The sequence below is a fragment of the Cylas formicarius genome, unplaced genomic scaffold (genome assembly GCF_029955315.1).
Source record: "Cylas formicarius isolate icCylForm1 unplaced genomic scaffold, icCylForm1.1 PGA_scaffold_10__41_contigs__length_53128322, whole genome shotgun sequence".
Lineage (NCBI taxonomy): Eukaryota > Metazoa > Arthropoda > Insecta > Coleoptera > Brentidae > Cylas > Cylas formicarius.
In genome coordinates, this window is record NW_026844214.1 from 22,158,307 (window position 1) to 22,168,447 (window position 10,141).

A 10,141-nucleotide genomic window follows, 5' to 3' on the forward strand; every position below is an offset into this window, starting at 1 on the left:
GTGATTTTCTATTTGTGTGACATCTATTTGAGCAGATAGGTGAGCAAGTTTCAATGTTCTATTTACAAACCAAATTTTTGATTGTTGAAGAAGATTTAAATTACTTCTTCGTACAAAAATCAAAATTCGATTATTTTTTGGGCCATTGTCACTGAGCAGAAAAGGCTGAATGATCTATACTGGTAATCAGCTTGCATCTATTTGAATTTTCTAATTCCAAAAGAGAGCCTGGATGAAGTGGTTTTGTTTTCACTTCACGTCTGATACGCAAGATGATTTTTCGTAGAGCAGAGTTCATTAATAAACAGTACTGAGCAGCTTCTGAAACAGTAACAACTGTCCTACTTATGATTTGAATTGGTGTTTCCATTGTTTCTGCAACACGCCTCTTAAGGTTGGTTTTAGTTGCATCTACTTACCTAAAATAGGAGGCGGCGAGTTGTACTAGGACCCCTAATTTTACACCTAAATGGAGCTATCAGATTTGGTTCCTTATGAGGTTAGCTGTTGCTAAATATGTGATTATGTTATAAAAATGCTACTTGGAAAATATCAATTCATTAAGTTAATTATTTATTATATTAATGACACTTTCTTTTTTAAACCATTTTATTTCATTTTCATATAAAATTAATAATTCAAGAAATATTGAAATCCAGTCATATTCATATGAATTGTTTTTAGCATGTTAGCAGAGCGCTGTTTATTGAAAAATCAATAAAAAACCCAGCAAAGGAGCTCTTTTCGGATAAATTTAGATATATTTATTTAATAACATACGAATAACTATCATGCGTGGTAAATTTAAATGGTGTTTTGTGAAAAAGGAGTAACGCTATCCAATGCATGGTTAAATGCATGGCAAAATAAATTACTTACGTGTTTAAAAAATGGTTTGGAACAGGTATAAAGACATGGACTAAAATTTTGTTGACTAGTGATTGGTCTATTATAATATAGAATAAAAAAGAGCTTTAAATTTCTGAAAAACATCTATTTTCCAGTCCCGCTTTTGAGTAACATTTAACATGTAACATTTGGAACTTATCAACTAATTTTTTAACTAAGAGATAACAATTTTACAGAAAAATATTGAATGTCACCAGGTCTAGTAAATTTTTATTGAAATTATCTATTGATGCCCATCTATGCTCACTGCTTCAAACCTGTATTGTCTGTTCTGACTTGTCTCAGATTCTCCGTCGCTTGAATCCTGGGTCCACTTGTATAGTTGGACTAGCCTTCGAAATCCAGACTCATTCTTTGTCCTCTCTGAGTGTCCCTCTTTTCCTCTTCTAAGTGCCGATGATGTTTTGCACATTAGGTGTTTTTGTATAGTCAATGTCTATGATAATAATAATTAGAATAAACAAGCAAGACTCAATTATAGAAAGTTCATAAAATAAAAGAAAACATTAAATGCGGAACACGAATTAATTAATTATTCTTTAGAACTTCCTTACATTTAGGCTCTACACTGTAAAGTAAGTCGAAATTTGATTCAACATTTTAAATTATTCGTGATCTGGTAATCACGCTAGTCCTACTATTAAACTATAAAAATGGCATGAAATTAAAACATTGGGTAACAGAGGGTGATGGATGGTAATAATGGATGATAATATCCATATAACATTTAAATATTCTAAGCATTCATGTTGCACTGTTTTCAAACTGCAAGTATAATTTTTATAGATAAGCGGCCTACTTCCAATGTTGGGTACCTAGCTTACAAAGCCCCAATAAATGGTACTGCCTCTTGCAAAACACTTAAAACTTTATTCAAATCTCAAGTACAAAACAAAGTAGGACCAACCGACTCTAGGTCAAGTGGCCAAGGTTGTACACGAAATGAAGGTCGAAAGTCAATCGTTGCTGATCATTTACAATATAATAAACATATTCAATCCAACAATGGACTTGCTAATATTATAGATAAATATATATTCCTTATAAACGTCGTGCAAACATGTTGAACAGACTTCGACAGTTTTTAACGCAGTTGACCAATAATTTGTACTTGTTTGCTTGTTGTAGATGTGTGCACAATGAAGGGAAAATTGATATCAAACAAAAGCTGAGATCCTTGATATCACATTGCTAATAGTGACATCGTTGAGTATATAGTCGAATAGCATTAGATAATTTCGTTAAACATTTACTTTTAATACCACTAAGTTTCAGAGATCTTCCATCAGCAAGGCGTTTTGCAATTTGTTGTAGCATTTGGTTTGGTAATCTGTGCAAGTGAGGTAAGTTTAAGTCAAGCGAAGAAAATGAGAAGGAGTAAAGCACCTATTTATCGAGGGTCTGTTTGAAAAGTCACTCACAGTAGTCATTATCAAGTAGCTGGTGATAGTTTGTAAATGTATTTCTAGGTGGTCTAAGAAACAACAAAATCTAGTTTGTTTTTATATGATAATTTTTTTAACCCAGAACCTGGCGTTGACAAAATTAGACGGGCATCAGGGTTAAGAGACCGGACCGGGAATGGGAAAAAATATCCGGGCAAAGTTAAATAGCAACGAATGTAAAATATTCAAAGGCATTAACAAAACGGACCCTCGCCCAACGAACCCGATGAGAAATTACACTGCTAAGCCCGCTTCATCTAATTTTGTATTTTGAGTGACGTTTTAAGCGATTGGGGTCTTAATATGAAAAAGCAAGATTTAAGATATTAAAGGGTGTTAGCGCCGGATTTAGACATCATGTCGGTCGGCTATTTTTGAGTATTATTAAAGCGATCGTTCAAAAAGCATTCACGCTCCACATGCTGGCATAAATGGCTACACAGCCAGACTTCTTTAGGTAATGATATGAGAATTTTTAAGGGCGTCGTTTTAGATAAAATATTAGTTGTAGTTTTGCAAAAGCAAAAGTTGTCCAGGAAATTTCCATTCTATAAAAAAAAAACTACATCGCTCAAGTTATTTATAGGCATACCTACAAAAACAATTTACAGACACATATTTGCTTCTTAAAATTTACTGATTTCTGCGATGTGTTTTGCGAGTATATATAGTAAACTAATAGCCCTGAATTATGTACGCAACTGCACAGGGTTCGTGCACGTGACGTATATGAGCTGAAATAAAAATAAGTAACAAAACATTTAAGCATTAGCAAGATTGACTAAGCTCTGTGAACTAAAAATATATTTTTCTACTCCCTGCTCTGAAATACCCAATTATGCTTTGGTCAAACGAGCGGAAAGTGTCACATTAAGACGTCAGCGTCCCTAACCACTTCGGATGTTCGTGTTGTTTTGCTGAAACGTACCCAAAAACTAATGGTCGCAAAATAAAGTCCAGTGAGAGCACTTGTGCAGTTATCTTTATCTTATTCATTACTGGATGTCGTCATTTTGTTTGTCAGTTTTAAAATCCGTTTATAAAAATGGTAGGAATATAGCTAAGACATACGGATCGTTTTTGATTACGTCACTACACGTGACGTAACTGCACAACCGCTGACTGGAAGTATAGCATGCAACGCATTTATAAACTTCTTCAGATACTCGTCTATTAAACATTCGCTCCGCTTGTGCCAAATCAAAATGAATACAAAAATTTTTAAGGGTCTATTTATCAAAACAAGTCTATTTTTTCATACATACATGTGTCGTAACTTGTTTTGTATCGCGGTAAAGGCTATAAAATTACCGAGAAAGTTTTTAGCTGATTTTGACAGAATTTTGCAGGCTTATTTGTCGCTATAAGAGTCTTTATTTTGTAAAATTAACATACAAATACATGTATTTTTTTCACTGGAGTCCAACATGGTGTTCTAATTTTTGCTACTGGTGTTTAAAATACCCAATAAAACACGGGTAGTATTACTGGTTCTGCTTGGCATTGATCACGTCATTTACGTCACAGTGAATGTATCTGTAGTGTTTTACAAACATGTGACTATAATAAAAAATATATCATGCAACGCGTTAATAAATGTCTTTACATGCCCGCCTATTAAACACTTACAGTTCATAAAACTTGTTATAGAATATTATTAACTTCATACTATATAACATAATATAGTGGTCGGGATTTGGGAATATGTTGAGGAAATGCTGCCGTAAAATGCCACATTCAAACAAAACTGTCGAATTGACAAGCTGTCAGCGGTCATGTTGATTGTTTAAGGCTGCTGCATCTTATTGGTTCAACGCGAGATCTGGAACGACAAGTCTTGTTGGGTGGTCCTGTTTTTTCACACGTACCCGTATTATCAGTATAAGCAGAGAGTGTATACTGTGTGTTGTTGAAGTGGCATGAGGCGACAAATGACAAAAATACTTATTATAACAGCTTCAAAAATAAGATGCTTGTCGAATCATTATATGAAAAAAATTATTGTGTCTTTTAACACCTATAAATACTTTTTCTTTCAACACCGTTAGAAGTTCTTTCTTTTAACACTATCAATAACTACTCGAACATTCACTATTTTCAAAAAAGAACATAATTAAATGTTCTACAGAAATGATTCAACAAATCCCAGTTTTATTATTTAGTCTTTCCGCAGTGGCATCGAAAAACATACAAAGTTTGGTCGTGATTCTCTTAACCACATCAGCTACAAAAAACTTCAATTCATTACAGATTGTAAAAAAAAATCTATTAGAATAGTTTGTTCAATATCGGTGATAATCTCAAATCTCATTGATTCATAAACTGACAAATACTTTTATTGTATCTCCACAATCAAATTCTCTCACAAAATTTAATTTGCAACGAACAAATTACTTACAAGCACGTGCTTTGGCTTTTTAAGTACGTGTTTCGAATCACAGTGAGTGCGATAATTTTTTTAGAAATCTACACAAGTTAAAGTAGTGCCAGTATGAGCCGCCATAGTGTTGCCGTATATTTATCTTACAAATGTTAATGCTATTGAAAATGTTCCCATACTTTGGTGACAGGTGCAGCAGTAGGTAACTTTATTTATATTTTTATGCAAAAAGATCATCTAATATTTGACCTTACCATTTTTAGTTCAACATAAGGTAGTTAACAGGACCTTTAAATAATCTATTATTTAGGAACATAGTACAGTAAGTATTTCATTGAAATAATATTGAAATAAAAACATAGTTTCTACCGGAATATTTATAAACACACTACCAAAAGTCTTGGCCACCAAATATTTTGACTTTTAATGATTTACTTTACCAAAATATTCAAAAACCCATGATACATTTAAAAACTTCATTATATTTCTCACTTCACTTTTTTGCAATAAAACTTTGTAATGTCCTTTTGCCATGATTGAAAAAAAGCGAAACATGTTTTCTGGTCTAGCTTTGGGGAAAATGATCTACTTCCATTGAAAAGAGCGGCGAAATTTTCCCCCGTCCTTAAAATATAATAGTCTTGATACAAAATTATTAAATTTCTAAAAATAACCATTTTATGTTAAAAATAATGATTTCTGCGAAAAGCCAACCCATTTTAAGAATTCAAAATTCTTCTATATCTAGACTATCTTTTGTTAAATTGTTGTGTAATTCGGGGGAAGCGGGATTTTCGCCGCACTTTCGAATGGTAGCAGTTTTTCCCTAAAGCTAGACCCCAAAAAAATGTTTTTGACTCTTCTCCAAACTTGGAAAAAGGGCACTATAAAGTTGTATAAAAGATTCGCCAAAACCCATGAAATGAGAAATGTAATGAAGTTTTTAAATGTAATATTTGTTGCGTATTGTGATTCACTTACTTAGTACTACCTGGAACCATGAATTCTTCTTGCCATTACGTCTCTTTCACTATAAGCTGCAATATGTGAAGCCTCATCACTAACATTGTTCACATTTTCCAAGATAGCGAAATCTTCGTCATTGAGTTGTTTTGCAACATTCTGCATAATAAAGCAGCTCAATACAAGAGATGGTACTTTTTCTGTTTTTACTGGGATTTTGTGTTGAAGTACAGGAAATTGCTGCTTGAATTGACCAAAACACCTTTCTATTCTGACACGTTCTCGAGTCAAACATCCATTGTACGAATTTTCTCGCTGCAAATGTTCTGCAGTTGACGGAATCTTTATCCACACATTTGATTTTCTTATTAAAGCGTCTATTACTTTTGCAATTGTTAACGAAACTGTTGTTTGGTGCATTTCTATATCCTCATCCACGCGACATTGGAATCCCGGGTCACCAACGTAACGGAGAAAAATTCTTATCTCTACTTTCAAACTGATCTCTTAAAAAATGTCTTTCTTCTTTTTTGTTTAATCTACACTAAACTCGATAATCAACTTTTCGATCGTCCCTTTGAACCCTATAATTCTTTCATGCACGATCAACAGGCATAAATTTGGTCATTACTTACGAAATCGAATTTCCAACTGATTTGAGCATCCTAACGAGGTAATTTAAAAGTATTTAAGTAACTGCTTTATTTCTGTAGTATATGCTTAATTTAATTCATACGAAAATTGAAGAAGTTACTCACTGTTAAGTAGATACTTCGAAAAAGAGCAGGTGCCCTGTTGTTAAGCATTTCATTGATACCAAATGAAGAACTTACTCCAAAATTTTAAGTAGGAACTTAATTTTATTCATATCACCAATTTTTAGCTAGTTTTGTATAGTATGCCTTAAAATATATCGCGATGACTTTAGATGGACCCTTCCCCAAAAACTAATACCTTGTTAATGGGTGAGTCCAATAACCAATAAAATTCAGAGCAGCACATTTTAAAAACTGAAGATTTCTGGATTTGCATTCAAACTGAGAGTAAAATTGCATTAGATTTTTAATAAACACGTACTTATGGGAGAGGCACCCATGAGTGTGTGTTAGTGCAATTATTTTATTAAAACATTTATGAACAAGGCATGTTATGCAACGCCACAAAATGTTTGTACGTGCTTTTAGGGACACGCTGACTACCTAAGGGTTTAGAAGTCGTTTTTAATTTTTGTATATTCTTTTTTAAAAGTCGACACACGCGAACTCTTACCGCACGCGGTTGCTAAAAGTACAATTCCTGGATCTTAAAAATAAAAGGCTGTAATTTATGTTTTTATGACAGATAACAGTTTGATCCAACAAAAATTTATTTATTCCATAAAACAAACTTCAAAAGCCCATTAGAAACTTACTACAAAACAGTGTTTTGGATCAGGAAATTGTTTTTCTATTTAAAATAACCACACTATGCACTTCTGATATAAACTAAGAAATTAGTAAGTGGGCAATAATAATAACAATATATGGAAAATCAATTTTTAACAAGAAAATGTCAACAAGGAGGGTTGTGGTTTAGGACCGCTTGCATTAGATGGGACAAAATCCTGAAACCAGCCAATTTACATTTAGATCTTTGGAAAATAGACCTATGATAATGATGAATGCTCTAAGAAGAATTCAAACTGTGTTGCAATTGTGCGCGGGCGAATGGGGGGACGCTTTTTTCAGCCATGTAGAATTTGTTTATTTTATCATTAAGCTAATCAAGAATACTAAGTTTTTAGAGTTCAGAATATAAAGCAGTTATTAATTTTTATTTTGTTTAATTGCTTGTGGACACTTCAAATACCTCTAATTCCATGCTCAACTGTTTTTCTCATAGTATTGCATTTGTAAACGTTAGTTAAATTTGGAAGTGCTTAGTGCGAAACAATTTTAAAGTGGGGAAAAAAAGACCGATTTTTTGGAACGAAAGAATAGTGTTAAAAAATATTTGGGCTATATATCGAAAGAAGTTCGTTTAAAGAATCTGTTGACATTAGTGTATTTTACTTAAAAATATCTATCTATCGCAGTTTTTACTTTTTTCTATTCAACAGGGTATCCAAAATATGATACCACCTCAAAAAACACAAAATTTATATTTCACCCTGTATCTCGAGAACGAAACAAGCTGCGGCATTCAAAGCTTCACGAGAAACCCTGTAATTACAAGCAAATTGGGACACAATGTACCTATGATACTGTTAATTTGTCTTATTTACACACAGCCACACAATTCTAATCCCAACCCAACAGAAAATAACCGCAGTGACAATATCCGCTGACTTCTGTGCTTTTTTTGAGCAAAAAGGACCCGCAATGAATGCATAATCAAGTGGGGCTCTTATGGCTGCCGGCAATAGATTTCTGCGGATATTGTTTTTATTAAAATTTCAACAGTAAGCTCGCCGCCCGTTTCTTTTTGAGGAATTGTTGCAGGATTGTTTTCAGAATAAACCTGCCAGAATTGAAATAGTTTGCTCTCAGGCTGTTTCTCGACAGAAACGCTGGAAACCTATTCGGTAATAACGGGGTTTGTTTACCTTGAAGTCCGTCAACCTACCACGCATTTAAACGTTTTTGAGTGAAAATTGGTTTTACTTTTAGTAGACATAAAAACGACAGAATTTTTAACATATGGTTGCCCTCGGCTGGATGCTTGACTTGAGAGTGTTAAATAAACATTCGAATTTATTGGCTCGCGATAATTTGCATTTCATACTTTAATATTTAAATCCTTGGTTAATGCGTTTTACAAATGGAAATGATCAACTGCGGTGGTCCCTTGCCAAATTAATAATTTTCATAAATGGTTTAGTCTGTTTTCCTTACGAAGCGCCCATTACCCTAAATAATTTACAAGCGTTTATCAGTACAGGAAGGTATTTTTATTTTAGTATGTAGACACCTCGGAAATTTTAAAATCATCTGTGCTTTGCTGTTAGTGGTGTTCCAGTCATTATTTGTTACGTTTAGAGTGCGGGCTGAAAAAATCGACGACGGATTGGAAGATAGTAACGAACCAAAAAGAAAGTGTCATTTCAACATGTGCTGCAAGAGAATCGTTTTACGAGTATACGATGATAAAATTTATAAAATACTTATATCTTTATCTTTATTATCGAACAATTGCACATACTGTTTCCACTTATTTAAAATTTAAAAAATAGATATCAGTCAAAATTTATTATAACATTCCTGAGAGTAATCAGATTCCGTCACTTGAATCTTTGGTCGAATTACTGCCAGTCGCGAAACATTGAGCTGAATGTTGTGACATGTGATAAAGACACGGTGTTGTCGAAACAATTGTCATGTAAAAATCTATAATTTCGTGAAAATTTCAACTTTTAGTTCTTATTTATTTTGATAAATGGATTTTCATCAAGTAAAAGCCACCTCAGTTCAATTCTGATTCCTAATTTTGTTTAATATATATTTATTATTTATATAACTTCAATTATAAAGTACGCAACACAACAGAATATGTTCATATATTTTGTATTTCAATTTCCTTATTACTACCGATTTGATTTATTACTCCAAAAATGCCTAGAGCAGTTAAAAACGTTAATAGGATTGTTACAGTCATGGTCACTTATCGTGTGTCAAAGTATATAGGTTACATTGGAAACGTGTAGTCATAAAATGGGAAATTCCGTCCAGTTTTGCTTAAGTGGGGTCCTGCCTTTGTACAATAAATTATTGTCATTTTTGACAATCTGCTATATTAGGTGACATATTGCCCCTCATTCTTTTATGACTGTAGCGACTTTATAAGTAAATTTGTTTTTTATTGGCTGTTCACAGAAATTTCCGAATAACTGGACTTGGATTATTGCGGGAGCGAAAGACAGTAGGAACCTCCAAGAAATGTCGAGGCAGACCAGTAAAAATTTTTAACGAAGACACAAGGATCGCAATGTGAAAAAAGATTAGTTTTTTTTAATTGAATATAATTTTACCATTTTATGAAATCCGCCGTATAAGGTATAGCCGAAGAATACAGTGTGGTAGTAGTAATATAGAACTTAAACTATATTTGATCAAGCCATTAAGGAAGAGAACCAGAGGACAAGCGAGAAGCAGTCTAGCATGTCATTTAGAAGGGGAGAAAATGTGGGATCGTGATTAACTGATTAAATGAGAATTCCACAGATGACGAAGACCTTGAAGGTTACTTGATCCATCGGACATTTGACCCTTTAATTATAACGTCGAGAGGAGATGACAGTTCTTCAGTTATTCAATTCTAACATTCTGAAAGCCGGCCGAAGAAGCTGTAGGAAGAAGAATTTCAAACAAATCTACCAAATTAAACTTTAAACCATGGTTCCCAGAAGAGGTAAAATAACTGGCAAACGAAAAACGAAAAATGAAATAGAGATCGCACAACCTAACAC